Source organism: Gopherus evgoodei, chromosome 1 (genome assembly GCF_007399415.2).
Source record: "Gopherus evgoodei ecotype Sinaloan lineage chromosome 1, rGopEvg1_v1.p, whole genome shotgun sequence".
Classification (NCBI taxonomy): domain Eukaryota; kingdom Metazoa; phylum Chordata; order Testudines; family Testudinidae; genus Gopherus; species Gopherus evgoodei.
The window spans coordinates 7,223,693-7,250,007 of NC_044322.1; the positions used below are offsets into that span (position 1 = coordinate 7,223,693).

Sequence of the window (26,315 nt, forward strand, 5' to 3'; positions counted from 1 at the left end):
TCTCCCTTTCACAAATGGGAACTTTCAAGTTTTCCCCATTTTGATTTCTCAGAAACGTCTTCCTTGTAGCTGATATTGAACCAGATGTCCTCCTTCCTGCTGAATTGACTAGACTCATTCTTTAGAGGAAGTTCTCATATCTTAATGATCTAATACAAGGCATTAGGCAAGGCGCTGGAGAGACCTCATCTGGAATGCGGTGTGCAATTCTAGTCTCCCATGTATAAGGAAGATGAATCCAAACTGGAACATGCACAGAGAAGGGCTACTAGGATAATCCAAGCAACAGGGAACCTACTTTACAAGAGGAGACTTAGGAGCTTGGCTGGTTTAGCTAATCAAACAGAGGGAAGATATGATCGTTCTCTACAAAATGTACAGGGAGAAGGAGAATAAACACACCAGGGAGGGAGAAGAGTTAAAGTTAAGTGCCAATGTAAACAAGGACAAACAGATACAAACTGGCCATCCATAAGTTTAGCCTTGATTAGAAACCATCTAATTATAAAGGAGTGAAGTTCTGGAACAGCCTTCCATGGAGAATAGTAGGGGTAAAAACCCTCATTTGTTTAAAGACAGAGCGTGTAAGTTTATGGAGAAGATGGTAAAATGAGATGGGCCACAATGTATGTGGCCCCTCCGTGACTGCTATTAGCAAGTATCTTCAACAGAGAGATGGAAGCCTAGCTGGGGAGGGCTCAGTTACTACAGAGAATTCCTTCCTATGTGTCTCTTGTGCATATGCTCTGGATCTAACTGACTGCAATATTTGAAAATGAATTTTGCCCCAGGTCAGATTGGCAAAGACCCGGGGGGGGGGGTTTGCCTTACTCTGCAGCATGGGGTCACCTGGTTTGAACTGGTGTAAATGGTGGATTCTCTGTAACTTGAAGTCTTTAGACCATGACCTGAGAACTTCAGTGACTCAGCCAGCAGTTATGGGCCTATTACAGGAGTGGGTGGATGAGGTTCTGTGGCCTGTGATGTGCAAGAGGTCAGACTAGATGATCATGATGGTCCCTTCTGGGGCTAGAGTCTACAATAAAGATGAAATCTCCAAGCTGTACTCTTACCTAGTACATGCAGCCTTGTGTTGTGGTTATTGTCACCCATATCTCCCCCACCACATAATACCCACCTGTAACGTGTCCCTCTTTGAGGCAGGGGCAGTCTTAGCTTATATGTTAGTACAGCACCCAGTACATAGGGCCCCTGATCTGGACTGGGGCCTCTGATGAGTTTAGGCTGCAGTCTGAAATTCAGGTGTGGGTGTCCAGAGTCAGACAACTAACGCTAGATTTAAGGATCCAAATTAAAAATGGCTGTTTCCCAAGGGGCTGAGAACCCCTGGGGAGAGGCCATAAAACCCAGTTTTCGTTTAGGTGCCTAATTCCCTCCCCTACATTTGAGAAGTTCGGTCTGTCTCCAGCCCAGCCTAAAAGGCCCATGGAATTGGTGCTGCATGATGGCTCTGGCGCATAGTGGGTGGTCCTGCAAGCTCCTACTTCCCCAACACAGCTTTACTGTGAAACCCTCCAGTGCTTTCCCCCCAAAATGGCACCTAAGGAGGCAGCGGAAGACAACTTAGTATGACCACAGGAAGGCAGAAATCTTGTGCTGTACAACTGTGTCTGCATATAGGGGTCATGTTCTACTAAAAGGCAGCCTTACCTTCAGAGACAGCAAAGGGCCAGAAGCACGACTCCAAAGCTCAGGTTTCGCTAGTTTAGGAACATAAAAGGAATTGACTTAAGTGCAGTAAGAGTTACAAAGCAGTGAGATTTCCAGGGATAAAAGCCAAAGGACGAAGAGGTTTGCATCCTGGGGGAAGATTATGATCTCTCTGGGAACTCAAAACTCAATATATGCAAAACTTCACATGCAAATAAGTCAGAAGAAGCATCAGATGCAACCTCAGGGCATGTGCCAACAGGTTGCTTCTGACAGGAGCTATTCTGAATGAAATCCTGGCCCTGTTGAAGTCACTGGGTGTTTTGCCATGGATTTCAATAGGACTCTGAATTCACCCTGGCTCTGTGACCCATGTTTACATACAGTGCAGGATGGGAGAGGGCTCTGGGTCTGGCATTCCTGCTGCCTCCAGAGCAGAGGCAAAAGTGGTCTCTGTTGCTGGAGGAGGCAATTTGAGAGAGACTGGGGAGGATTCCCACCCCCAGCAGCCCTACAAGTGGCCCCTTTGTTGTGCTGGCCTGGCAGTGGGCCCTGTATGGTCATTGAAAGCCCTTTCATTGACCAGCTGGCTGAAAACCAGCATGTTATGCTGGAGCTGCTGGCCTCTGTGTGGCTGGTGGTGCTACATGAGTGGCAGACAGACCAGAGAAAACAGCAGCTGGCCAAGATTTGAAATAGTGGGTTTGACCCCCCAAAAAAAAAACCCTTATGGAAAACCCTAGAGAATTTAACAGGGAAGGATAAACCTTCCTGTAGGGTTGTTTTCGCAACACACTATAGAATTAATTGAGAATTATATCCCTGCTTTGGGACGGTTCAGAAAAGCCACAGAAAGAAGAATGGGGTATTAAATTCTATCAGGTATTAGGAATAATTGCTATAATAATCTGCTGGCTTCCTGCCTCTTACAGTCCATAGGCCCTTTCATAGAGGACAGTCCCTTATAGCATCAAGGACTTCCAGACTTTCTGGCCTGTGCAGTGAACTGGACTGACACCACTCAGAAGGGTGCAGCGTTCGAGCTAGCACCGATGTGAATCAGGTGGAACGTGCGTGTGTACTGGTTGAAAAAATGGACACGTGCCTCTCCTCGTGTGTTGGGGACAGCAGCATAGGTGCTGCAAGTCAGCGCCGGCTGCCCAGAGTCCCATGGTGCAGCTGGAAGTTTGAGACCAAGCTCCCCAGTGGGGGCTTCTTGGAGCGCTACAGTTTGGTGCATTGTTTTGCAAAGAACAGCAGCCCCAGACAGCACGCGGTCCTCTCCGAACACGAGAGGCAAACAATCCCCAGGGTGTGGGTTAAAATGTTGCTGTGCCCTTTACTGGGGGAATTAATTGCATTTCATGGCTTTGTGTAAAGTGTCACAGGGCTTCAGCTGTCAGACAAAGAGAGAAACAGTTTCCCAGGATGCATCAGGGGAATACCTGCCAGGCATTCACTGTGCCTTTTGCAGCAGAGGACAATTGCCATGGAGAGAAACAATGTCTGAAATTCAGCAGAACAGAGACAGACCGACTGTGCCATGCATTCATAGCTCCTGCCACAGCTCCACCCACCTTGTGTGGGTGTCAGGTGAGCAGCATAAGTGGAAGCAATGTACAGATTTGCTATTAAGAAAAAAATATTTGAGTGGGTCTCACAAGAGTGGCCTCAGAGACATATGCTGGACTGAGAGATGCTGCAAAGCACTGAATCACTGAGACCCCAGGCCTGCCTCGGAGAAAACAGGGCAGTTCCTGCTTATTGTGCAGGGACTGCTCCCCTAGGTTAAATAAAATCTCCTGCTGGTTCACAAGCCATCTCCTGCTAACTGCAGCGTCTGATTTAAACAAACATGTCATTTCAGTAGGTAACCTAGATTCAGTTGGAGCAGGAGCCTGGCCCATTTCTTTTGTCATTTTCATGTCCTGTATTAGCAACAAACAGCACATAGAACACAACATAATGGAACATTCAGTAAGAAACATGCTGCTAAAAATACCTTGCAATGGCAGATGGTGGCTAGTAGAAAGTCATTGTCTCAACCTGGAAATATTTGAAATTTGTTGAAGATCTTGTACATTAACCACTGTTGAACACTGCCAGAGATGGCTGGCGATGGGGCAGCAATTCTGGAGAAGCTGTAGGTTTGCATGGGGTTATGAATAAACAGCAATAATTAAATTGTCTGTTTGGGGGCGGAGGGAGGAGTGGAAGCTACAGAAAGGGACATATTATGTACTGAGAAGTAGATTTATCAGTTGATTTGACAGTCCTACTGGCACAGGTTTAGCAAAAACCAAACAAACAACTGATGAATTTTCTATTCCCTTGCCACCTCTGAAGGAGTGCTTTATTAATAGGGCTGGTAAGAGCATTCCACTGCCAGAGGGCAAGGGGTTCACTGGTATCAGGTAGCGAGTTTCACTTGGCCAATTCATGTGTCATAATCTGTATCACAGGAAAAACCAATTCTACATTGATCGTTAGTATTCCCACATGCTGTGTAAATGGCCAAAAAAGACTGTACAAATATAAAGGAAATATGGGACTAAAGTGGGTTTGAACCAGATAAGCCTGGGGGAGTGGGTAAACAGGTTCTCTCCCTGCCCCCTCCCCCCAAAAGGAGACATGGCACCTCCTTACAGGTGCAATCACAGACAATTGGCAATCACAGTCAAGTGGCCATTCACCGGCATTTCTGAGGCTGCAGGGACAGATCAATGTGAGGAGCAGAAAGCACCAGCGGGAAAGAAATCAGCATGGAACCTTCCCCAGACTCCCTGACCCCTTTCCTCACAGCACCTTTAAAGCAGATTAGACTATAAAAGAGGGGCAGAGAACCCCAGAGATCTTTCACTGAAGATGACAAAGGAACCAAGCCCCTTTGGACTTGGTAGGAGCTCCTGACCACAGGGGTGGCAGGTCGACTGGTAAGGAAACTACCTTGAACAAAGCCTGTAGAGTTCAGTGTTAGTCACTAGAAAGCATTCTGCTCTTTTGTTTCTGACTTTATCCCTTTCAAGTTCCACATGGACTCACTGAAAGCCTCTTTTTGATTAAATAAAAAAAAAAAAAGTGTTTTACTTTGTCTAAGTCAGCCCAGTGCAGGGTTTCACCTTAAAGGGTTGGTAACTCCAGCTGAAGCAACCAGCTGTTGTGCTTGTGTCTCTTTAAAGGACAGACAGACTTTCGTAATCCTCTGAATGGTCCAGGGGCGGGCAGCCATTTCAGGGCACAGTCGTGGGAGATTTGGAACCGTTGGTGCATTGGGGTCATTTGGCTAAGAGTAACCAAGGGAGGAGGGATGGCTTAGTGGTTTGAGCATTGGCCTGCTAAACCCAGGGTTGTGAGTTCAATCCTTGATGGGGCCACTTAGGGATCTGAGTAAAATCAGTACTTGGTCCTGTTAGTGAAGGCAGGAGACTGGATTTAATAACCTTCAAGGTCCCTTCCAGCTCTAAGAGATAGGTAGATCTCCAACCAAGGCTGGAGGGGGCTGGAGTCAGAGCTGCTAAACTAGGGCAGCTCAACAGAGAGACACTCAATGCAATGTTCGTATCCTGGCTGGGAGCATCCAGACAGGGAGCTGCAGCAGAGTGTTTTAAGGCACTCAGGGTTACAGGGGACATGGTGACAAGCTGTCACGGATCTGGGTTGAACCTCACACCATGACAGCTATGTGCCTCACTCTTGCTAGTCAGCTATGGTTGATCAAATCATGCAGCCCCATCCTCAGCAGGAGTCTAGGCAGCAGGTGGATTCACTGTTCTAGATCCCCATGATCCCTGACAGCTGCCCCAAACCATAATAGTGGCCCATGCTGGCTACACAAGGTGTCAGCTGTTGCCCCATACAACACTACAGACTTGCATTTGCTAGCACCAACCTCTCCCCTTCTCTCTGGCAGCCATGCATATCCCAGAACATTTGTCTTGCCTGCTGCCTCCCTGCTCTCCTGCTGGGGCTTGGACAGAGAGGGTGTGTGTATGGCACAGGCTGGAGTTTCCTGGTATAATGGAGGATCACAGCAGATCTGGCTCTACTCAGGGGTCTCAGTCTGCCTCAGCTTCCAGTGCCCAGAAACCCTCCCTCCCATCAGCACCCACAGCATAGCTGACACCCTCACTCAAACTCTGGGAGGTTAGCCAGAGTCCCAAGCCTTAATCTACCCCTGAAAACAGCTTCTCCAGCCAGCTTCCCCTGACAACGTCCATTCACTGCCCCATCAGCACACACACAGTCAGCAGTATAGAATTAGCATAATCCCTCACCAACCCACTGCAGCCAGCCACTTCCCTGCACCCCCACCCCGGTACAGTTCCCTGGTGGGGCGATTTACAGATGCTTCCTGGTAACAATTACTATGGCTACACTCAGCTTCCAACAGCAAGTTACTTATTGTAATGGAATCGGAGCAACCAAGAGGACATGGGCAAAAACTTCCTGGTTCAAACTGGTTTTCTTGCTGCCTGGGAAAGGACGACACTTCAATCTTCCTAACACCCCTGGGAGGTCATTACTACAGGCAGTCCCCACTGGGGAAACTGAGGCAGAGAGGTTAAGCAATTTGCTCAAGGTCATGGGGGAGGGGCAGAGCTTGGATTAGACTGTGGGAATTCCTGGCTCCCAGCTGTGTGTTTCATCCCCAGAAAGAGGCTCTGGTTATTTCAATGCTCCTCCCCTGTGGAGTGCTAGTGGCAGTAAATTATCCCAGATTAATTGCACTGAACAGGTTCATGTGCAGACACCCACAGAGAAGGAGGGGGGAAGGGGAGGAAGGAGGGTGGTTGCAGATTTGCCACTAGCCAATGCAAACACCCATTCTGGCTCATGGGCGAGAGGAAGTTCAGATACCAAGCTGCCCTGCTGGAACACTGCTGGGGCAGGAAAGGCACAAGCGAAATCTGGGCTCAGCTGCCAGCATCTCTATAATCGGACAAATGCATCAGCAGCTTCCTAAGATGTTGGTCATGTGTATTAATGCCTGGCAACTTGGTGCCCTGGCCCTGCCCCCTGTTCCCCAAATACACACAACTCAAACCAAGCTACCAATAAGTGTCCTCTTGCTGCTGGACCAGTGCAACCTAGGGAAATGGATTCACAGCTACAAGCCGTATCATCCAGCCAGACTCCAGCTCTGCATGCTGTCAGGGTGAGTGGCTGCATTCCAGAAAAATCTTCTCCAATGTAGCACACCCTCCTCCACCTCAATACAACAATGAGCCTCATTAGCCAGGAGAGTGCAAGCAGGGAAGCGGTAATCAGTGGTTTGTCTGAGGGGCTAGATCAAGACAGAGGAGTGTTTAGACTTGGAGGGCACCTGGCAGCCCAGCAGCTCTGCTCCAGCCTGCCACGTGACAAGCTTCAATCTAGGATGAAACCCTGCAGCTGCAGAGTGCCAGGTATAGCCATCCATCACCTCCACACTGTTCCCAAGGCTCCCGCTAGGTCAGGCGCTGCTGTCACTATCACCAGGGACATACCAGTGTAGACTGATGAGAGATCAGAATCAGCTCTCTCTCTCCCCCTTATGTGCTGGTATTTATTAACCTTCTAACTCCTCTGTCAACCTTTTCCCCAGATCTGGACCTTAGCATCCAAAATATGGGTGTTAGCATGAAAACCTCCAAGCTTAGTTTACCAGGTCCAAGCTGGTAAAGCTGTCACCAGCCAGGAATCTATACAGTGCCTGGTGCACTGTGGTCTCCCCAAAACCTTCCCTGGGGAACCCCCAGACTCAGATTCCTTGAGTCTCACAACAAACGGGAGTAAACCATTTCCCTCTCCCCCCCCCCCCCGCGTGTTCCCTCCCTGGGTTCCTGGAGAGATATACAGAAGCAAGCTCTGTGAATCTAAACAGAGGGACTCCACCCTCCCTATTTCCAGTCCTGGAAAACACAAGTACCAAGAGAGAGCTAATCTCTCCTCTTCCTCCCTCACCCCGAGGGTATGCAAAGTCAGGCTAGTAAATCTAACAAAGATTTTCCCCCCTGACTTCTTCCTCCCACCAATTCCCTGGTGAGCTGCAGACTCAATTCCCTGGAGTCCCCACTAAAGAAAAAAAACTCCAACAAGTCTTAAAAAGAAAGCTTTATATAAAAAAAGAAAGAAAAGGACATAAAAATGGTCTCTCTGTATTAAGGTGACAAATACAGGGTCAATTGCTTAAAAAAAATGAACAAACAGCCTTATTCAAAAAGAATACAATTCAAAACATTCCAGCAACTACACACATGTAAATACAAAAGAAAATATAAACCTTATTGTCTTACTATTTTTGTACTTACAACTTGGAAACAGAAGATTAGAAAGCTGGAGATACAAAAATCACTCTCAGAGCCGAGAGGGTCAGACCCAAGACAGAACAAAGAAATCGCACACAAACTTCCCTCCACCCAGATTTGAAAGAGTCTTGTTTCCTGATTGGTCCTCTGGTCAGGTGTTTCAGGTTACTGGTGTCACCCCTTTACAGGTAAAAGAACAACATTAACCCTTGGCTATCTGTTTATGACATCCTCACATTTATTTCTATTAGAGGGGGACCTAGAGTCCACAACAGAGATCAGAGCCCCTTTGTGCTAGGCAGTCCCAGAGAGCTGGCAGTCTAAACGAGCAGGACAAAGGGTAAGACAAGAAAGACTAAGAGGCACAGAATGAAGGGACTTGCCCAAAGGCAGTAGCAGAACTGGGTACAGAAGGCAGGTCTCCTGACTCCCAGCCCAGTGCTCTAGCCCGTGAAGCAGGGGACCCCTCTGATGCACCATGGACAACTATGGCACTGTATCCAGAGCAGCACCTGCTGCTGTGCTCCCAGGATCACTCACCCAGCCCACCTCGCTGCTGATTAGAACCCTGCTGGGGATGTGAAGAGAACAATTCTCTGGACTCAGCCTGCACCATCCCACTCTGCGTCTGCTCGCTGAGCCGCCCTGAGCGAGAGCTGCTCATTTCACAGACAGGCTCCTTCCCACCCTGCAGGGCCAAGGCAGCAACGCACAAGCGAGCCGCGTTCCATTCCGCCTCGTGCATCGGCAGCTAGGTTATCAGTCGGGCTCAGGCTGCAGATCCCTCTCACTGGTGAGGATTTGAGAGGCTGAGCGAGCAGAGCAGAGCAGATTGCGGGCACCCAGGTGAAGCGTGAGCCGCTGCAGCTGCCAGGGGAAGGCGAGTGGGTCTAGGCTGACTACACAGAACAAGAACTGTTGCCGACAGACAGACCCAGAGTGCGAGGCCCATGATCAGAGCCAGTTTGGCTCTAGCGAGGCTTAGCATGGAGCAGCATTAGTGTCAATCCTCTGCTACTGGCTTCACAAGGCTCAGATCTTTAGAGCAGATATGATGGCAGAGGCTAATTAGGTTCCCTTTGCTTTGAGCCATATCAAAAATGGACTATAATCTCTGAGACATGGGAAGCTTCAAAGAGATCCTGGGAGAGGGAGCTGCAGCACAAGCACTTTAACGCCACTGATTCCAGGTCAGGCTCCTTTTCTGGGGCTACGGCTCCATCACCCTAACATGGCTGCTCTGATGGAGCACATGGCATCTGCCATGGGGCGAGCTCTCCTAGGAGAGGAAGGCCAGCCTAGTGGCTAAAGCACTGGACTGGGATTTCAGAGCGTGGCATTTGAGTCCCAGCTCTGGCAGCCTGGGTACAGTGTTAGGCAGACTGCTTGATCTTTCTGTGCCTCGGTTTGCAACTCCCATCTGTAAAATGGGGAGAGCAGCATTGTCCTGCCTCACGGGGGCTTTGCGAGGATAATTTCATTAGTAGCTAGGAGGTGCTCAGATGACAGGGGCTATATGGCATGTAGCCAGAGACATCACTTTGACAGGCCAGCCCTGGACACATTCCATGCAGAGATATTGCACAAATTGCTCACTCCAAGACTAGTTTTTGAAAGTAGTTTTTGTTTGATAGAGAGCCTACCAAGGAGCTAGGTTACAATAATCTTGGCCATCTCCATTTACTACAGCAGGGGCTGGCAACCTTTCAGAAATGGTATGCCAAGTCTTCATTTATTCACTCTAATTTAAGGTTTCATGTGCCAGTAATACATTAATTTTTTAGAAGGTCTCTTTCTATAAGATTATAATATAGAACTAGACTATTGTTGTATGTAAAGTTTTTTTAATGATTAAGAAGCGTCAATTAAATTAAAATGTAGAGCCCTTTGAACTGGTGGCCAGGACCCAGGCAGTGTGAGTGCCACTGAAAATCAGCTCACGTGCCGCTTTCGGCACCCGTGCCATAGGTTGCCTACCCCTGTACTACAGTAACAGGCAGCCTGGTTAGTGTACAGGCCTGAATTCCCATCACGCGATGCAGTCTTGGGTAAGTCACACTTCCTCCGCTTCTGTTTCACCATCTGTCAGGCACAGGTGTTGTGAGTATTAGTGTATTCTCCACAAGGCACTTTGAGATGCTCTGATGGAAGGTGCTACAGTATTAGCCAAGTCCAGCTAAAAGGCAGCAATACTATTCCAGAGTGTCTCTGATGAAGAGAGATGCAGCATTGATGCTCAGCTTTGGAGTCTTTATTGGCTGTTTGGCATTTGAGGCTTATGGGGTCATGCTTTTAAGTTCTCTGCAACCATGAGTACTAGAAACTTGCCTTTAAAAATAATAATGGAAGCAGAGAGTGTCACAAATTCACCTGACTCCAGGAGCTGGGGCTATCAGGAAAACACCAGCCACTGTCCCAGCTTACCCATGCATTTCACAGTGATTTGTCCAGGGCCATTCAGTGAGTCAGACCTAGGGATTTCCAACTCCTATACCAAGCAGAGGGCAACTTCAATTCCCTGCCCTGTGGGTAGGGGGGGGGGGGTGCTCAAACTGAGCTAAGATGACCCTCCACTATAACAGCTCACATTGATGAAGACATGTCTTCGGTTTTGCTATGTGCAGAGGAATTAACTTGTCAAGTTATTCGATTCCTTCATTGCCTGCTCTTCATCACCCACCTGCTGCCAGACTGTCTGGGGCCAATCAAGCATCCAATGATATGCATCACATTTGCCTAGATGTGCATTGCACACCACTGACAGTGTGTGTGGAATGAGTAGCTACATGCCACAGTGAAAAGCGGGCTGTGTGCCGACTGCAGTGTGGGGCTATACGTGCCCATAAAGGACTCCAGCAGCAGGATTAACAATAGCAATGTAGACAGGAGAGGCACTGCTTGGGTGTGTAGGGTACACACCTTAATGGTTCAGGTGTGTTCATCAGTGCTGACTTTCTAATGTGCCAGGTGCTCTCGCAGCTCTGCCCCCACTCCACCTTTCCCCCAAGTCCACACCCCTATCTCCTGCTCTGCCCCCACTCCTTGCCTCTCCCCAAGGCCTCCTGCACACTGCAGAACAGCTGACCCACGGTAGATGCTGATGGTGGGTGCTCAGCACCCACTGGTAGCCACCCTGTTTTTCTTCTGCGAGTGCTCCAGCCTTGAAGCACCCACACAGAGTCTGTGCCTATGGGTACTCACTTAAGGAGTGTCTCACCATCCACATCACTACTGATGCTGGGGGGCAGGTAGGGTATGTACTCCACACACCATGGTAAGAAGCGTGCAGTGTAAACAGACCCTTGGTAGTTTATGTGGCTGGTGTCATGGAAAACATGGTCCATAAAGTCATAAGAACAATTTAAAGAAGGGACATGCCGAGAGTTTCCATGACGTTTTTATGGAGAGCGACAGCCCTGCTCTCAGGGGGCAGAAGCATCACTCAGCTATGAAGGAAGAGGAAGCTGCTGCAAAGGGGAACATCTGCTGTTCACCACTCCCAGCCCTTTCATGAAGCTCCTAGCACTGTAAGCACCAAGGGAGAGAATATTCCCCAGGCATCAAGGTTAGGGATGGCCACAAAACCACAATTTGATTGTGAAAAAACAAGAGGGGAGGGGTGTGCATGTGCATCATACCCACCAAAATATCCTAGGGGAGTGCCCAGGCTGTAGGAGAACTAGGTTCACGTCCTTGCCAGGCCTGAGTGGCTGGATTAGTTTATCCTGGATGAGCAATCACAGTGCAGAAGCCCTACCTGAGTTACTGTGTCCTCCTGGGTGCTGAGAGTCACTAGGACTTCTGGAGGCTTATCCCATGGCACGCTGGGCTGCCCTAAGCAGAGTCGCTTTTGGGTTCTTTCCCAATGAATCAGCAGAACTGGGCCATCTGGATGCACAGGGAGAATTGTGGGAAGGCACTGGAGGACCATCAGCACTCCAGTGATTATGCCTGTGCCTTCACTGCAAAGTTGGCAGGTTACCAGCCCCAGTGAAAGCAGCACCTGGGCTCTAACACCCTCGCCCCCAGCTAGCTGGGGTCAAAAGCACTGCCAAACTCAGGTGAGAGTGAGTGTGTGTGAGAGTGAGTCAGTCAGGGACAACACCCAGGTAAGAGCCTGGCCCAACTCTGCAGTGAAGACAAAGCCTGATGTTATACCCAGAGTTGCTTTCAGATCTGATCTGCAGGCAGAGGCTTCCAAAGAGGTGGCTAGACCGATGCTAGCAAGACAAGCAGGAGACATTGGGAGCCTGAGACAGCAGCTCATTCCTCAGAGTCAGGTGATGCCCCTGGTCATCAGAAGAGGCAGCTGGAGAAGGAGCCTCTGGAGAAAAAGGTGGAAGTGGCCAGAGCTGCTCTGTGCCAGTCACAATCCATTGGTTTTGCTAGGGTGACTTCAGCTGGCAAACAGGCCAACTCTCTGGGGTGTGTGGCCTGAACCTCACCCCCTCTCAGCACTGGCCTGTTCAGCAGGACATGAGGAGTGCAAGGCCCCATGTAGATGGTGCTCAGATCAACAACCTCACTTCATCGAACCCAGGTGGTGCCATTTCTTTGCTTTCTTGGTGCCTGCCTGAGGTTTGGGCCAGATGAGAGTGACCCAGAAAGAACAGAATGGAGTGGGGGCAGAAGCTGGAAATGGACAGTGGGGACTGTGCCTGTTTTCCAGGGCTGTACTGCTATCCTTTGCCAGTGGATTCACATCATCTCAACTGCTTCTACTGTTAGCAGATGTAAACCTGCCTATGGGCACAGCAAGAGATTCAAGGAGCTGTGGGCCCTTTACCCACAAGCCATGGCAATTCAAAAGTCAAGTCAGCCACATGCTGGGCCTGATTCTTCTTGCAAAGCAGCTTTGCACAGGTGTAACTCCATTGATTTCTCTACAGCAACTCTTGATTTATACCAGCACGAGGGAGGGGGAAATCTCGCCCACAGCCTTGCTGGTGACCAGGAAACTACAACTTCTCTTTCCAGACACAGACCTCTCTTTTCTCACACAGATCTCCTTCCCTTTCACCTCGGGCTGTAATATGGTCTAACAATTCATCACTGCACCAATTTTATATCAGTAAAAAAAGCACTGGGATGGATGCAATTAGCTTGAAAAAAAGCTATTTCACCTTCTACCACTATGCATCACCTGGGATAGGTGGAAATGGCTAGGGAAAAAAAATCTTAAGTGCCTGGGACTCAGTTTCATTAAAAACCCAGTGAAAGTAGGAGCTGCACCAGTTCACCCCAGCTGGGGATCAAAATCTCTCTTTTTCCCTCACTCCCCCTCTGTAGCTTAGGAGTAGCAATTACAACTCATAGGTCACCTGTAGCTCTTGACACACTATTGATTGTTCTTGGCCTGATGAGGGACACAGCTGGTAGTAGCATTTGCTGCATTATGATTGAGGCCAGGGTTAGGCAGCAGCACCTGCAGCAGATCTTTTCTAGACCACATGTTCCTTGAGACTTATTTTCAAAGCTGGTGGCACATGGTTAGGATTTTGATGCTTTTCTTCTCACTTCTACCACCATTATGGGGGATAGGGAGTCCTGGAGCATGCATGGGCTGACCTCATGGAAATCAAATTCCGCCCAGCTCTTAAGAATTTGGCCCACAGACTAAAGGATCCCAGCTACACCTATTGTGTCCCTTATAATTGGTCATCCTGAATACAGTTAGTTTCCTAGGGCTTTCAGGCCACTAGCAGCCTGTGCTGGGAGGAGAAGGATGCCTGAGTCATGGGGGCTTTGATGAGAAGTTGAACTTTGGGAGTTTAATTCAGTGAAAAACAGAGCTGCCAAAAAGTGACAGAACACAGTCAGGGGTCTGGACTGGGAGCTGGGGTCTGTGTGTTCCAATCCTGGCTTCTTCCATAGTCTTCAGCAAGACTCTTAGCTTATCTGCCTCAGTTTCCCCATGCGTCAGTTAGGGATAATGGTTACATACCATACTGTCAGGGTTAGTGTTCATATCACACAGCATTTATATAAAGATTGCCACCATTCAATAAAGCATTAAATACCATTGAGTTCTTACTCACAGCACTTTTCATCCATAGATCTCAAAGCTCTTCACAAAGGAGGTTAGTGTCATCTTCATATGGGGGAAACTGAGGCACAGATACATGTCTTGCCTAAGGTCACCCAGCAACACAGTAGTAGAACAGGGAACAGAACCCAGGTCTCCCAAGTCCTAGTACAATGCCCTGTCTGCTAAGCTACACTGTCTCCACCTGCTGCTCCTCCTCACCCCTTACAGCAGAAGACACAGAACAGGGCTGAGCTTTTACCAGCAGAAAACTCTGCTCTGTCCAGATCTCACTGGGCAGATCACAGAACCTTAAAATAAAAATGTAACCACCACCTGGCAGTGAATGACGGCAGCAGCCGGAGGAAGAGGAGATTTGCTGAGCTTCACATAAAGGGCGGATCTGAAATCAGACTCAGCAGGAAGCAAGGACAGGGGAAGATGGAAGGGAAGCCATTGCACTCAATGCTCTGAGCATCAAGCAGAGATCCCAGAGAGTCTATTGCCTGGTGTTAGCTGGGCAGGCCAGTACAAGGCCTGGAGGACAAACATTCAGGGATGCTGAAGCAGAACCAGGAACAAGTAGCATAAGAACAGTCACACTGGGTCATACCCAAAGGTCCATCTAGCCCAGTATCCTGTCTTCTGACAGTAGCCAGGTGCCCCAGATGGAATGAACAGAACAGGTAATCATCAAATGGTCCATCACCTGTCTCCCATTCCCAGCTTCTAGCAAACAGGCTAGGAACACTTCAGAGATGGTTTTGCATCGCTGCCCATCCTGGCTAGTAGCCATTGATGGACCTGTCCTCTGTGATATTATCTAGTTCTCTTTTTAACTGTTCTAGTCTTGACCTTTACAACATCTCTTGGCAATGAGTTCCACAGGTTGACTGTGTGCTGTGAAGAAGTACTTCCTTTTGTTTGTTTTAAACTCACTGCCTATTCATTTCATTTCGTGATCCCTAGTTCTAGTGTTATGAGAAGGAAGTGTTATTACTTTCTCCACACCAGTCATGGTTTTATAGACCTCTATCATGTCCTCCCTTTTCCAAGCTGAATAGACCCAGTCTTGTTAAGTATCTCCTCACATTCAGTCCAGCCATGTGTATAGGCCCCTATTGCTATGAGCACCCCATTGTGCTAGGTGCGGTACAAACACAGTAGCAGACAGTCCCTGCCCCAGAGAGCTTACAGTCTGGGAGACAAGACAAAGCATTAGTGTAAAAACAGAGGGGAAAGGATTTACCAAAGGTCACCCAGCAGGGCAGTAACAGAACTAGAACCCAGCTCTCCCAAGCCCTGATCCTAGGCACTGGAACACACAGATTCTCTAGGAGACAATTTCTCAGCCTACTCCATCCTTCCCAACTCAAACGATGCCCTGCGTTTTTCACTCCTGGTCAGAGCCGCGAGCTTACAGGAGACGCCAAGACGTCTCTGGCTTCAGGAAGAGCTGCCTGACTGCCAGTTTGAGGGAGTTCTCCTAGCCCTAGTTTCAGGGGTCTGGGTGGCTCATGGGACAAACAGGGAACCCTTAACCCACACGGCACCAATTCAAGGCTGGTCCGAGTTAGTGGCAGTGTGAAGCCACTACACGGCTGCTGGTGGGGGTCTCAGTCCATGTCCAAAGGGGCAGGTATCAGCCATCATGTGTGGTGGTCACTGCACAGAGGCCAGAGACTGAGGAGGCTAGAGACTGAACCAGACCTTTCACCCACAGCCATGTCTCAGCCCGATTCAGATTGATGCACAGTGAGAAGCTTGTGCTGCTGCTGGCGCCTTGTCTCAGAGAGCGGAGGGCCAGGCCCTGCAGGACTGCCTGTCCCATGCAAACTCCCCCCCATTACTGAAATGGCAAGTCCCAGCGTAACAGGGCCTGGATAGTTCTCCCGACACACACATACAGGGCAGTGTGCGTGCTGGGGGGTAGCGCATTGTTTGCGCCATTTTGAGGTCAAACAAGCAGGACTTCTTAAATTCTCTGCTCACTTCCATGTTTGTTTTCTACCTCTTCTATCAACAAACTAGCTTCAAAGTGTGGGCTTTATGCAGCGATCCAGCAGTCATCACAGCTGAGTTCTCACTCACGTGCAAGACAAACCAAGAATGCACGGCTGCCATCTCTTGGCTCTTTGCCACAGTGAGTTTTTATTTGTCTGTTGCTGCTGCAGGCCCCTTGATTGTTTGCAGCCCTGTTTTTCTGAACCATCTTTGTTACAACTGCACAGAGAGGAGCAGCTGATCTGTAAACAAATGCACACAGACCAGTCTCTCCAGCACATTGGTGGCGTTTTAGGCACCACATTTCAGTTGTGTTGTGGAGGAAGAAAACCAGAGAGTTAATTATTTGTATCACTGTAGCATCTAGGAGCCCTAGGCATGGACCAGGGCCCCATTGTGCCAGATGCTGTACAAACGCAGAACAAAACTCCAACCAAAAATAAAATAAACCAGAGAACCAGGTTTTATACACCCCCTCTCCTGAGTAATTGTGTCACCTTGCGAGGGCACAAAAATCTACCCAGGGCAAAACCAACAAGTCTGGTATCACTCTCGAAGCTGAGCAACATCTAGAGTCACAAGGCCTCATCTGAAAGTTAGGTTTTAATGCCCAGGGTTCTGGGTAAAATGCTGGGGCAGATTTTCTTCAGTAGGGTTTTCACAGCATTCCTTTGAAGGTAAGCCCCACTTTCTCCAGCCTTTTACATGCTAGAGAAAGCCTAAAAGTTCTGTTGGAACAGTAGGGTTGTGGTTTTTTTGGCTGCCTTAGTAACCTCAATAATATTAAACCTCAAATCTAGTTTTCCCTGGCAGACTCGAATGGGAGCTCCCAGCACTCCGCTGGAAGGGAAAAAGATGTTACGTTGCCTAGAGAAGAGAGTGTATATAAGGCATATGAAGAGAGCCACGGAGAAGGGAGGGTTGCTCCTGTTTAATTCACTCTTTGTGCCACAATCCAGCTTGTCCGAAGAGTCTGTACGGGAAGTGGGACAAGCTGGAATGTCTAAGGTAAAAACAAGCAGAGAAGTTGCACACAAAGCTTTTCAGATCCTCTTTGTGCACAGTGAATCAGCAAAAAAAAGATACACAACCCCCTTTTCCCCCCACCAAAAAAGGCATTGCCTCATTTACACACACACACACACACAGCAAATCCCCTTTAAATGAAAGGGAACTCTCAGCAAGCGACAGCCTCCTTTTGGGGCTCTCTGGCAACCAGCCAGTACAAAGAGCTGGAGAAGACAACCTCTGTGGCTTGTTGCCACACAAAAGAAGCTAAGCCCCCTGGAAATCAAATGGGGACCTGGGCTCAGTGCCCTGGTGGGTTGCCAGGCCCTGCAGAATGAAGAGGGTTATTATAGAAATACACGGGAGGCAGAAATAGAATGCAGCATTAACAATGAAGCAACCACGAGGCTTGTCCCTTGAGAATGAGCTGCAAGGCAGCCTCCCCCTCCCAGACGAAACATTAGGGCAACGCAAGTCATCCACTGTGATACTGTGACACTGTCACAAGATGCTATGCTGGGGGAGGCAGCTGGGGACTGACAAGAGAGTTACTCAGAGACAGTGGGGGAGGGGAGGAGATGGAGATGAAAAGAAATTAAAGGGATACACAAAACCAGACCCATTTCTCACCCTAGTGACACCCTCAATGGGATTAGAGCTACCAACTGTATCCAGCATCATCTAGTTTACTTTTTACAGCTCACTCTGCCTGGATGGTGATCTACACACGTCCATGCACTAGTACAAGGTGCGGACACACGTGTGTAAGTGCTCTACCAACAGAGACAGGACTGACTCCTACTGACAGCTCAAGCGGTCCTCCTTTAGCTCACGAGATAGAGGGGCTTTGTTTTTGGAACTGATGGGCCAGGGCTGCAGCTCTAGGTCCCCAAGCGTGGGACAACACGGGACATACATCAGGTGTCTTGTCTGCAACATGCAAATCCCCCATCACGAAGGCTGTTGGATTTGGGTTTCTGATCCACAAGGAGAAAGGTTCCAAATTCAAAAGACAACTTGTCTGACTCCAAGACTGCATTGCTTCCTGAGACGCAGGCTGTCTGGTCATAGGTCTGGACAGTGTGTAGCACAATGGGAACCTGCTCCATGAGTGGGATTCCTAGGTGCTACCATAATACAAAACCACCCCCTATTTTCGTGGAGATTCAAGAAGAGGCACAGTCTGAGCAAAGAACCAGCAGCTCTTTAGCCAACTCCCTCACTCGCTTCATGGCCTGGGAGGCGACACAAGACATCTGACCAGCTCGCACTTCAGCAGAGGGAGGCCACTAACAATGGCGAGATTGTTTGGAGGAAGGAGGGGGCAGCCATGAGTAATGCTCAGCAGGTACTTTGAAGATTAGCAGCTGTGCATATTTTATTCTCTGAGCCGCCTCCTGATGAGGAGAGAGAAAAACCAAACTAAGCCTTGGGCCTACACTCCTTAAGAAAGATGCAGCTAATATGCTTGCAAATTCATTCCAGTAAAGGGCCCTACGAGCTGTGAGTAGGCTGACCAGATCACAAGAGTAAAATATCAGGACACATTGGGCAAGTGTGGCATGAGTGTGTGAGAGATGGGACAGACACAAATGCACAGCCCCGACCAGAGCCAGAGACACAGTGGTCTGCCTGGCCCTGTGCTACTAGCATGCCCCTTCCTGTTAAGGGTGGGCCCATGCTGCACCATGCAGCTCCCCTGCCCAGCACCCCCTGGATCCACTATGCCCACAGCCCCCCCCCCACAACTCCTCCACCACAAATGCACAGTGCTGTGCACACACACCCTGCCCAGCACCCCCCTCTCAGCCCCACCACAGCTGCCTAGCATCCCACACAACCCCCCCACTCGCTAGTTTCCCAGTACACACAGATTTTCCCTCCCTCCCAGTGCCCTTCCCCACAGCCCCCACCACCACACAATGCCCCACACAGACCCACACTGCCCAATGCCTTGACACACACAGATCTCCCCCACTGCCCAGTACCCCCAACATGCCCCCCACTGTCCAGCACCCCCAAAGCACACAAACCTCCCCTACTGCCTAGTGCCCTCACAGCTCAGCACCCTCCACACACCTCCCAGAGACACTCACTCCATCACACCCTGCCCCCCTTCCCTGCCTGGAGGTCTCTGGCTCCTAGAGTGAGAGCGGAGAAGGGAGTCTCCAGACTCTCCACATGCTGCGCCTGCCACAAGCATGAGCTCCATGGCCCCCGTTGGCTGGGAAAAGCACCAATGGGAGCTGCCAGAGCCGCAAAGCGGGGCTTGCGGGCACCGGCAGCACGCAGATCCCCCCCACCTTAACAGCCAGAGGGACCTGCCCCAGGGCGAGGTGTGGAGTCCCAGCGGTGCTGACCTGGGGCAGCTCCTGTTGTGGGAAGCATCTGGCAGGCTGGTCCCTCTGGCTCCTAGGATCTTGGGTTGGGTGGAGGGCTCTCTGCCTGCTCCTGGCACCTGCAAGCCCTGCCCCTGCGGCATGTGGTGCTCCTGCTGGCGGGTGCAGGTGCCAGGAGCTGCCCCAGGAAGCGGTGAGCAGCAGAACCATGGTTGCAGTGCTGTGGCCGGATGGTTCCCAATATTGGGATAAAGGGCGTCCTGACCGATGCAAGGTTGGGACACAGGACAAGTCCCCTACAATTGTCCTAATATCAGGACCTCTGGGCTGCTCACAGCAGGGTGACAAGGGTCCCAGTCCTGCAAGGAGTTCAGCATGGTGCACCTGTGCGTGAAGCCAGAGGACTCCACACTTGTGGATCCTACTTGCTGCCTAGGTCAGCTTCCAAACAGCTGCTGGGAGTAATTCTAGGACATGTCTCCCCACCTCTGACAGGGCAGCATTCCCTGGAACATACACACCCTCAGTGTTAGATCTTTCTCCATTTCCTTAGCACCTTTGGGTAGCCCACTAGGGATGGTTCCATCAAGTCTTCCCAAGCCCATGCTGACCCAGTGCAACTCCATTGACTTCAGCGGAGCTACCCCTAGCAGATAGTGCAGAGAGCATCTGAGAGCAGGCTGAAAACTTGACATGGCGCCCCTGGCTGGTGTGATTAGAAAAGGAACTGACAGACTGTGTGTCCAGAACACTGGCAGCAAGACCCCCATTTCCAGCCATCTCTTGTTCATGGCAGGATGAGGTGAGGGAGGGGTTTAAAAAGTCACAGGATGACTAGAAGCCAGTGTCCCTCTCTAAGTGACCTGTGATTGGGCAGAAGAGCATTAAAAGGACAATCTGTGCACTGCCGGGAGCACCTCCCACACCCTCCCCATGGGGAGACAAGCAGAGGGCGATTGCTGTGCCACACCTTAGCATCAGCCTACTGCTCTTCCTTCTGGGGGACCTGCTGCCTACACATGCCAGGGATGGCCCCAAACGCAACGTGGACTTGGCAAAGCTGGTATCCAGCCACACATGCTTTCCATCCTCAGTCTTGTTTGCCTAACTTTGCAGCTAGAACCCAAAGGCCCCATGGCCCAGCTGCATGTAAGGGATCCTCCATTCCTACTGGTGTTTTGCCCAAAGAGCCTCATTCGACAGCACTGCATGAGTGACGGGGTCACTTTCAGGTTCAGGCACCATGAGTGGTCACAACTGATTAGAGTCACAGGGTCTGTTCCCTCAGCTGGCGTTAAGGGTGTAATGCTGACGACAGCAATAGAACTACACTGATTTACAGCAGCTGAGAATCTGGGCCAGTTTCTACAGGAAGTTGTGCGTATGAATGGAGACGGTGGGGCGAGGGGGGAGAAGTAAAATCACGGATGGACTTTGTTTTCTAGAGGTCCTACCCGGGGCAAGGCATGGAAGAAAGGTGATAATGTGAAACCAGATTCATCTTGATTTGCAGCAGATTCTACAAGAAAATAGCACTTAAAAATCTATCAATCCCTGCTCTCTTCTTGGTAATCCTATGTATAGACACCTAGGTTTTTCAATCACAGCACCAGGAGAGCTCAACAAATTATGAGGGCTCACAACACAAAGGAAGGTGAGCGCCGCCATTCTTCCTGTTGGGATGTTAAAACTGGAGGCAAATGGCTTGTTTACAGAGGTGCTGAACATTTGCCCTTCTCATTGACCTCAAGTGCTCAGCACCTTGGATAATCCAGCCATAAGCAACTGGTACAGAGCCACAAAATGAGTCGGGGCAGATCCAGTAATTGAACTGCAGAGTCCCAGCTCACCTCCTGCACACTAATCATTAGACCTCATTACCACCAAAGGAAGAAAAAAATGCCAAACAAGATTGCAGGTGCCAAAACTAAAGAGACAGACCAAACAAACCCACATGCATAATTTGGACAGATTACAATTTCCATGTCTAAGTTAACAGCAAACCAGTATGTAATTGGAGCAGCATGAGCTTGTCAGATGGAAAGAACATGTTTCTGAAATGCAGTGATTCATCTTCAACCCCTTGGGGCGGGGAAGAACATGGTGGGGGGTCCTCCCATCTAAACATGGCCAATTCCCCTTTCTGGCACATATGCCAGAGATTAGATAGACATTCTCCCACTGAAGAAAAGGTTGATTAGCCCTGGCTGCTTGGTGGATTTTCCTGCAAGGGTCTGCCTGGGGGTCATGAGACCATCCCCCACACAACCTGGGAGGGGAGCAAAGTGAAGATTCAGCCATGAAAGCTTCTTTAGAGGCTACCCAACACTTGCAAAGCCAGCCAGGTTTCTCAGGCCACAGCTTGCTAGCAGGGCTGGGAGGGATGTCTGATTCCATTTAAAGCAGTATTTTACAGCACAGGGCTTGCGACCCACAAAAGCAATACTGCAGCACCCAGAGGCGGGGAGCGCAGAATAGGCAGTGGTTTTGTACAGGCTCTTTTGCTAGTTTTCAGAGGACTAAGCCCAACCGTGGGACAGAAGTGAGAAACTGGACAGCATCATTACCATCTTTCACACTGGGCCCCTCCCATCATGATAGACATCAAACCACAGTCAGTTTCTCCATCATGCAGCATCTAAAGCTGCAAACAGGCCCCAGTCTTGTCTCCCCAAGGCTCTGAACCTTGACCCCTCCCACCACACTCAACCTGGCATTTATACAGCAAACCAACACAGTCCAGTCACTGATTGGCCAAGGTCAAGTAGAGTAGCGCAGGCTGCCTATGACAGAGGTACTCCTTGCCAGTCATTCCTTGATTAGTTTTAAAGGAAGAGCCAAGCAGCCCCTGTGCTTAGTTTCCCTTATTTGATTCAGAAACGCCCTGACCTCCAAGCTCTTCCCTTGGGAGGTTGGTTTCCTGAGAAACCAGGGGTGTCTGCCTGAGCCTACCTAGGCACCCAGACCAAGGAAACTCAGGGGTCTTTAGTACTCCACCTCACAGCTTTCTTGGTGGTCACAGGCCGGCAGGAACACTAGCACAGTCATACTAAACGTCCTGAATTAAACATAGGAGGATTAAGGAAAGATAGTGAAAAGCACATTACTGACACGGCTGCTTTGGAAGCCGGCAGCTGACAGCTGTTACTGCAATGCAGATCCCCACGCAGAACCTGGAGGAGATTGCTGTAATCCCATGAGGGGTGAGGAGTTAGGAAGTTCTGTTAAAAGACAACTACCTGCAAAGCTATTCCAAGGCTGGGGAGTACAGTTATTGCTCCAGAGTCAACAGTATACCAAGCTGCTGATCTCTCCAGTCATGCATCTCCAGGCAGAGAGAGTCATTGCACCTTTGATTTGGATCATCATAGCATTTAGGAGCCCTAATTGTGAGCATTGCTCCCCACTTTGCACCCCCTTGTGCTAGCAGCTGTACAAACAAGACAATGACCCCTGCCTAAGGAGCTTACAAGTCTACGTATAACACACGTGTCAGCTAAATGCTGCACTTCAATTTGAAGATGCTGTTATTTCAGAAGGACCATCAGTCCTCCTCCCTCAAATCCTTACTTGAAGGTGTGTGCAAGCCAGGAGGTGACTGTAGAGTTTAATACTGTAGTGAATGGGGTAGTGTTTGTGTGCTGCATTGCCCTTTACTGGACAGACTCAGAACTGCTCTGTGTCATAGGCCCTGTACTGCCACCAGAGATTCTCCTTTTAGTTCAGGCAAGAGGCTATGGCATCCAGCTCTCCTTTATTTCACACCCAAAATTACTAATCCTCACAAATTTGTTGATCACTCTGCCCCTTCCCTTTTATTTTTGACAATTTACATCAGAAATAAAGTTCATAAGAACAGCCGTACTGGGTCAGACCAAAGATCCATCCAGCCCAGTATCCTGTCTTCTGACAGTGGCCAATGCCAGGTGCTTCAGAGGGAATGAACAGAACAGGTAATCATCATCAAGTGATCCATCCCCAGCTTCTGGCAAACAGAGGCTAGGGACATCATTCCTGCCCTACTCAGTTATTAGTCAAGAATCCTGACTGAGGCTGTAGAAAGTTATTTACACCAAAGGAAGGAATCCCACCATGTTTTAAATTCCTGCAAGAGAACAACCGTGTGTCACATGTTGCATCCCATATTTCGGGCTTTGGCAGGTTGAGAGGGATGTAACAGACCAGACTTGTGCTTTTTGGAGGGAGGGGGAGGGACCCAACACCTGGCTCCACTGCCCTGGTGAAATTCCAGGTGTCTGTGGCAAAGTGGCAGCCCTGGAGTCCTGAGTGGCCAAGAATTACTTGCAGTGTATTCACCCCATGATGTGAATCCATGTACACACAGGGTAGGGGGTGGGAAGGGACACAACAAGTGCCCAGTCTACTCCATGTGTAGATGGTGATGGGGTACAGGCAGTTAGAATGGATTGAGACAGACCAGACCAATGATCCGTCTGTTGGATGCAGTGGTCTCCATTTCACAAAAACAGAAAGAAAGAAAGTGCATACCTAGTAACATCAGGTTTGGTCGTGTCCATGCTCAGGGCCGGCTTTAGGCCGACTCGACCGATTCCGGGGAATGGGCCCCACGCCTAAGGCACCTTTTTAATTTTTTATTTTTTTTAAACTTACCCCGGTCCCCGGCTGCGGTCTGCTCCGGGGTCTTTCATGGTCCCGCTCCTTTGAGCGAAGAGCTGGCGGGAGCGTGGCGCAGCCCTGCTCTCCCAGCTAGAGCTCCAGCCGGGGCGGTGGGGCTTGCCGCGCTCCGGCTGGGAGAGTGAGGCCGCGGGACTGCCACGCTCCAGCCGGAGTGCACCAAGCCTGGCGGCTCCGGCCAGAGCGCGGCAAGCCCCACTACCCCGGCTGGAGCTCCGGCCAGAGCACGGCAAGCCCCACGACCCCGGCTGGAGCTCCGGGCCCTTTAAATAGCCCCCAGAGCCCTGGGGCAGTGAGGGGCTCTGGGGGCTATTTAAAGGGCCCAGGGCTCCAGCTACCTTTGCCACCCTGGTCCTTTAAATAGCTGCCAGAACCCAGCCTCCCCCAGTGCTCCCGCAGCTATTTAAAAGGTCCGGGGCGGAGTAGAAGGGGGTTTGGGGGATACTTAAAGGGCTGGGGTTCCAGCTGCCTCTGCTGTACCCCCTGACCTGCCCACACCAGTCCAGCCCCCCTGCCTGCAGCCAGCTCTGCACCTCGTGCCCATAGCCAGCCCCTGCCAAACCCCCTGTCCTGTCTCCAGCTAATCCCTGCCACACACCCCTGTAGCCCTGCCCAAAGCCAGCAAGCCCCACACATACTGCTGCCCACACCAGCCCTGCACACCCTGCCCAGCCTGCACCCTCTGCCCTGTCTCCAGTCAACCCCTGCTGCACCTCACTGCCTGAAGCCAGCCAGTTCCACACTCCGCTGTCTCCAGACCTGCAAACCCCTGCTGCACCCCCCTACGGCCCTGCCTCCAGCCAGCCCCTGCCCTGCCTCCAGCCAGCCCCATGTCCACTGCTGCCCTGCAGTTTCCAGGGCAGTAACCCTGCACACCTGCTTCAATGAGGGGAGCAGGGAGCAGCTGGGACCAACACACGTGCACACCCCCAGGGAGTGGTGGGGACCCACACATGTGAAATGGCGGTCATTAATAGCCAATCAACAGCATATATGATCCAATGTATAATATATAAATTTTTTCATTCATAGTTATGGAAAGTAAATACGTGAAAGAAATGAAAGGCTTTTTTTTCCACTTTTTTTTTTTTTAAGTCATCCCTGCCAGGGCCCCGCCGAAAATGTTCAAATTGGGCCCCGCACTTCCTAAAGCCAGCCCTGTCCATGCTAGTGTGCCCACACGGAAGGGACTTCAATTATACCCACAGGCTAGTTACACTGCTGGGCTTCCTAGCAGCTCTGATTCATCCCCTCTGACGAGAGTGTTACCTGAGAGGATACTTTCTTGTCTGAACCCTGCACAGATTGGCCTTTATTAGTTCCTGTGGGAGATAATGCCACAGCCTAATACAGCGAGCAAGCGAGCTCCCTAGAGCTTTATTTCCCTTAAGCAGCAAAACAGCTTGGTGGTGGCAGAGAACATGTAGTTCCAGGCAGTGCATTGGTTTTCAGCAGCACCAGTGAGCTGCACTGATCACATTTTCCTTTCTGCCCCCATGGGGACACACACACATTTCCAACAGGATCCATGTACAGAGGCCTGTAAGCTACAGCAGAGTGTCCAGTAACAGGCAGCCAAACCACACTTCAGTGGTGCTGGGAAACACAAGGCCATAGAGCCCCTGCACCTCCCATGTGCTTTCTGCCATCTGAGGAAAGAATTCCCAAAACCCCTGGGCTCCACTCCCATCTCTGCCACTGACTCCCTCACTGGCCTTTGGCAAATCACAATGCTGCCTTGATTACCCCATCTGTAAAACTGCAAGGTTAATAATTATCTATGCCACAGGGTTGTTGTGAGTAATTAGCAATTAGGAAGTGCTTTGCTGAGGGGACTACATAAATTCCAAGTATAGTCAGCCTAGTGAGGAAGTGTGACCTAGGGAATTGAGTACTGGACAGGGGCTCAGGAGACCTGGGCTCTATTACTGGCCCATTGGGTGATCCTGGGTCACACTGTGCCTCTCCCCATTTGTAAAGTGGGAATGTTGAGCAGGTAGGATCTGAGTCTGGGATCATAACGATCCCCTCTTCTGGCCTAGTCTATGTTCTGATTATTCTTGTTTCTGCATCAATAAGGAAAAAATCATGTGTGCACATGCACAGAACAGAAAGTTGCTGCAACTTACATAAGCTGGGGGCTCTCCTGCCAGAAGTCAGGCCAAGGTAGGAGTGGTGTTACATCACTTTTCAAAGAGGGGAACAGTTAGGACATCCCAAAGGCTCACAGACTTTGAACAGTCAGATTCAGTTCAGGCCTGGGGAAGGAGGGGCAAACACCCACTTACACCAAGACCGAGGCCTCAGCCTTCGCAGCCCCATTAC

General features: G+C 50.0%; 1 protein-coding gene across 6 annotated transcripts in view; it reads right to left on the reverse strand.

Moving 5' to 3' along the window:
- Positions 1–26,315, reverse strand: part of RELT (RELT TNF receptor) — a 79,630-nt gene that overhangs the window by 50,357 nt on the left and 2,958 nt on the right. For 2 of the 6 annotated variants that reach the window (XM_030557276.1, XM_030557283.1), the window contains exon 1: positions 3,674–3,823. The exons of 2 other annotated variants lie outside the window; for them this stretch is intronic. The gene's annotated coding sequence lies outside the window, so the exon portion shown is untranslated. Of the gene's footprint in view, positions 1–56; positions 63–3,673; positions 3,824–8,800; positions 8,806–26,119; positions 26,148–26,315 lie in introns of those variants that run through there. 2 more of the 6 variants (XM_030557293.1, XM_030557259.1) reach the window with 2 other exon arrangements.